This window comes from Limulus polyphemus, unplaced genomic scaffold, assembly GCF_000517525.1.
Source record: "Limulus polyphemus unplaced genomic scaffold, Limulus_polyphemus-2.1.2 Scaffold3663, whole genome shotgun sequence".
Classification (NCBI taxonomy): Eukaryota; Metazoa; Arthropoda; class Merostomata; order Xiphosura; family Limulidae; genus Limulus; species Limulus polyphemus.
This window is the reverse complement of record NW_013669273.1, coordinates 13,549-19,328: the sequence shown is the minus strand read 5'-3', so window position 1 is coordinate 19,328 and position 5,780 is coordinate 13,549.

Here is a 5,780-nt window from a genome sequence, read left to right as displayed (position 1 = left end):
ACTTACCGCCAACTCTTGGGCTACTCTTTTGCCAACGAATAGTGGGATTGACCGTCACATTATAACGCCCCCACGGCTGAAAGGGCGAGCATGTTTGGTGTAACTGGGATTCGAACCCGCAGATTGCGAGCCGAGCGCCCTAACCACCCGGCCATGCTGGGCCTGTAGTTGGTTTAAAAGTATAAATATATCAATATTCAAAACTTCCAATAAAGTTTAAATAAAAGCGTGAGTTTTCTTTTAATGTTCAGTTCCCGATTCATAAACATATATGTGAACGTTTTCCTAGCATTTCCTTTACCTTCTATGATAAAAATATTGTCACTGAAATCCTCACAAGTGCAGAAAACCTTAAAGCCTATAGTGTATCAGTTTCGAATCTAATTGATTCGGTTGGATATTGGATATGAAATGAAATGTTTCGTACATGTAAAAAAAATCGTTGTTTCGTCAACAACAATACAGTCTGATATTTGTTCATTCAAGCGTTGTCCGTGTCTGGGAGAAGGAGGTCATGCAGAAAACCCTGTTAGGCAAGACGACTCGCCATCATGACACGCACTGCTTTTAAACGTAGACCCGTTTCGACCCCTTCTCCCGCACACGCACCGATAAATGCTGTAATTTGTTTTTCTCTAAACAAATTATCAGGAATATGCTATTGGTGGTGTTTAATGGCCACATTAACTGGACTGATAAAACTTCACGTCTCGTGAATTATAACTTTTTCATTCCATGCATTGTTCATTGAAGTATAACGATGGATCTGTACCATCGCATTCTATCGTGAAGAGTAGCCATGAACCAGTTCATGTTAGATAGTGTTTGGAAATGAGTAGAATTAACCATGTTCTACAGGAAATGAGTAGAATTAACCATGTTCTACAGGAAATGAGTAGAATTAACCATGTTCTACAGGAAATGAGTAGAATTAACCATGTTCTACAGGAAATGAGTAGAATTAACCATGTTCTACAGGAAATGAGTAGAATTAACCATGTTCTACAGGAAATGAGTAGAATTAACCATGTTCTACAGGAAATGAGTAGAATTAACCATGTTCTACAGGAAATGAGTAGAATTAACCATGTTCTTCAGGAAATGAGTAGATTTAACCATGTTCTACAGGAAATGAGTAGAATTAACCATGTTCTACAGGAGTTAAGTAGAATTAACCATGTTCTTCAGGAAATGAGTAGAATTAACCATGTTCTACAAGAAATGAGTAGAATTAACCATATTCTACAGGAAATGAGTAGAATTAACCATGTTCTTCAGGAAATGAGTAGAATTAACCATATTCTACAGGAAATGAGTAGAATTAACCATGTTCTTCAGGAAATGAGTAGAATTAACCATGTTCTACAGGAAATGAGTAGAATTAACCATGTTCTACAGGAAATGAGTAGAATTAACCATGTTCTACAGGAAATGAGTAGAATTAACCATATTCTACAGGAAATGAGTAGAATTAACCATGTTCTACAAGAAATGAGTAGAATTAACCATATTCTACAGGAAATGAGTAGAATTAACCATGTTCTTCAGGAAATGAGTAGAATTAACCATGTTCTACAGGAAATGAGTAGAATTAACCATTTTCTACAGGAAATGAGTAGAATAGGATATGTTTATAGGATCTAGGATATCAGAAACACGTCTTCCTTTAGATTCTAGATTACCAGAAACACGTCTGTTTCTAAGATGTCAAGTATCAGAAACACGTCTTCCTTTAGATTCTAGATTATCAGAAATATGTCTGTTTCTAAGATGTCAAGTATCAGAAACACGTCTGTTTCTAAGATGTCAAGTATCAGAAACACGTCTTCCTTTAGATTCTAGATTACCAGAAACACGTTTGTTTCTAGGATGTCAAGTATCAGAAACACGTCTTCCTTTAGATTATAGGTTACCAGAAATATGTCTGTTTCTAAGATGTCAAGTATCAGAAACACGTCTTCCTTTAGATTATAGATTACCAGAAACATGTCTGTTTCTAAGATGTCAAGTATCAGAAACACGTCTTCCTTTAGATTATAGATTACCAGAAACATGTCCTCTTTCTAAGATGTCAAGTATCAGAAACACGTCTTCCTTTAGATTATAGATTACCAGAAACATGTCCTCTCTTAGGTTCTAACATTTCCTTTTGAATGGAGAAAGGTAAGTTTTGATATCTCTACTGATAATTTACCCATTTGTCTTATCTCTCTTCAGTTACAAATCACAACATAAAAAAAACATATCAAACAGCTATCTATAATTGTTATGCAGTGTTTGCACTAGTGTTAGCAGTATTGGTGTACATAGTAATTGTATAAGCCCTTAGGTATATTAATAGTAAACGTAGAGTGTCATCGAGTATTTTATGAAAACATTACTCACGTGCTAGTGTTTTACCGATTTCTGGAAGACTTATCTAGGTACAGTTCTCGTTAGCTGACCCCTCCCCAGTGGGTCAGCGGTAAGTCTACAGGCTTACGACGCTCAAAATCGGGTTTTGATACTCGTGGTGGGAAGAGCACAGATAGCCCATTGTGTAGACTTGGACTAACCACGTGGAATTACACTTGTAGTTATACAAGTTCGAGTCATGAGTACAATTGTACTATAGTAAGATATACATCTTGCCAGCAATACCATGCCAACGGTTCAGTACAATTGTACTATAGTAAGATATACATCTCGTCGGCTTGCCAGCAATACCATGCCAACGGTTCAGTACAATTGTACTACAGTAAGATATACATCTCGTCGGCTTGCCAGCAATACCATGCCAACGGTTCAGTACAATTGTACTACAGTAAGATATACATCTCGTCGGCTTGCCAGCAATACCATGCCAACGCTTCAGTACAATTGTACTACAGTAACATATACATCTCGTCGGCTTGCCAGCAATACCATGCCAACGGTTCAGTACAATTGTACTATAGTAAGATATACATCTCGTCGGCTTGCCAGCAATACCATGCCAACGGTTCAGTACAATTGTACTACTAGTAAGATATACATCTCGTCGGCTTGACAGCAATACCATGCCAACGGTTCAGTACAATATATAAATAAGTTAAATTTACAACATGCTCACTTAACTTGCTTAGTTGTTTGATCTGTTTTAGGTTCAGCTTTTCAAAGGAATAAGAATGCGATCTTGCAGTACTCAGGATGGTAGAAGAATTACCTGAAGTCTCGGAGTTATTTAACAATCTATATTTTGAGTAGAATGACGAGGTCCGGAATTCCACCGGGAATCCTTGTACACATGCGAAATACGGCTAATACCAAAACTTGCCATTAATTATTCGACAAGGTTATCAACCGATCACATGAAATAACATATCCATAAACGGGTAGACTAGCGTACAAATACGGTATATGGTAGCCATACTAACATATCATTTACCAGCCGTACTAGAAGAGTACATGGCAAATTGAACTTTGATAATGAAGTTTAAATAAAAACAAAACAATACTTCTTACAAGTTTTTAAAACTTTTTGCTGATTTTAAATCATTGACAAACGTATCTTCTGTCAGTGTTACTCATTTGTTGTGCAGTATACACGTTTTCCTGTTCAGCTATAAGCTCTCAGTGGCTCAGCGATAAATCATTAGGCTTAACAAGCAACCAAATTCAGCTCTATAAGTAATACATATTAAATGTAAAATTTTCAGAGTTCAGATTTTGTTTACATTGAGAACAGACACCAATCATTTTCAAGAAGAGACGTAGTTCGTATATAACGGGAAAATACTCTATTTCTATTTAGTTTCTCGAATATTTGTAGATTCTTACATCTTGGAAGCTTATAGTTTCTGTATTTCTTAGACTAAAATTGTTTTCATGATCTACAATAAGGAGTTTTTTGTCTGGTAAAATACTTTGTGACAGTGAGTGTCTTAGAATGTATTTGTAAAGATGTATTTTCCTTCCACAATAAACGTATAACTGTTGATGTTTTGAAAACAAAAGTAATATTTATATTTTTCAGTTTAATGATTATGTATTAAAGTGTTTTATTTTGTCTGCAGGATGTAATCCTTCTTGAGTTTCAGACTAAGAGGTTTGAGATAAAGTTTGGATAAACAGGCCTAGTGATGTTGTACAAAGTCATTTTATAGAGCATTGGTTAGGCCATATTTGGAGTACTGTGTTCAGTCTTGGGCTTCTTATCTAAAAAAAAACATTGATATGTTGGAAAGAGTTCAGAAGAAAGCTGCTTGGATGATACATCGGATGGAAAGGTTCTGATACGAGGACAAGTTAAGACTTCTGAAATTGTTTTCTTTGGAAAAAAAAAGAAGAAGAGTTAGAGGGGATCTGATTTTTTAAGGGAATTGTGGTATTGGTGGATCATCTTTGTTCATACTTGATGATGAGACAGAGAAGGAGTCATCTTCAGCTACATACTTGATGATGAGACAGAGAAGGAGTCATCGTCAGCTACATACTTGATGATGAGACAGAGAAGGAGTCATCGTCAGCTAACCATTATATGATTAATAACTAAAGATGTTGCATGTTTAAAGTATGTGATTAATAGATAAAGATGTTGCATGTTTCCATTACATGATTAATAACTAAAGATGTTGCATGTTTCCATTATGTGATTAATAGATAAAGATGTTGCATGTTTCCATTATATGATTAATAGATAAAGATGTTGCATGTTTCCATTATATGATTAATAGATAAAGATGTTGCTTGTTTCCATTATATGATTAATAGATAAAGATGTTGCATGTTTCCATTACATGATTAATAACTAAAGATGTTGCATGTTTCCATTATATGATTAATAGATAAAGATGTTGCATGTTTCCATTATATGATTAATAGATAAAGATGTTGCATGTTTCCATTACATGATTATAGATAAAGATGTTGCATGTTTCCATTACATGATTATTAGCTAAAGATGTTGCATGTTTCCATTACATGATTAGTAACTAAAGATGTTGCATTTTTCCTTTACATGATTAGTACCTAAATATATTGTATGTTTCCTTTACATGATTAGTAACTAAATATATTGTATGTTTCCTTTACATGATTAGTACCTAAATATATTGTATGTTTCCTTTACATGATTAGTAACTAAAGATGTTGCATTTTTCTATTACATGATTAATAGATAAATATGTTGCATGTTTCCTTTACATGATTAGAAGCTAAAGATTTTTATTCCATATTTTACAATTCAAGAACAAATGCATTTGAAAAGCAAAACAATAATGCAAAAGTTCAGTCATAGACGTTAATTTATGGATTTTTGTTAATATGCTCATATTTACCTATAATTTAAGGACGACAAGGGACCTATTGATCCATCTAAGGCATTCCAGGCTGTCTGATCCACTAAACTCAACTTAAAATAAAACATTTAAAATCTGTCCTCATCATAGAAATATTTATCAAGTCTTCTCTTAAATTAGTTGCATCCACCATATCTGAAGGCAACTCATTCCAACTCATTATAACCACCCTGTTATAAGAATAAAGCTGTCAAACATGCAACATCTTTAGTTACGAATCTAACGCATAGCAAATTACATGCAAAGTATATTTTGTGCCCCTAGAGAGAGCGGTTTCATGTCGAACCGATTTGTATTAACAGCCGACGAAATCTAAGTATATTATCGTATTCTGAGTGGGTAGGACGCTCTGGGCACGACATCTTCAACTCTTTGAACACGCATAACCAGCAAATGCAAAGTTAAAACTTGTAAAAGTTGAGACACCTAATTGTTATTATTCCAGTCATGAGACTGGTCAAC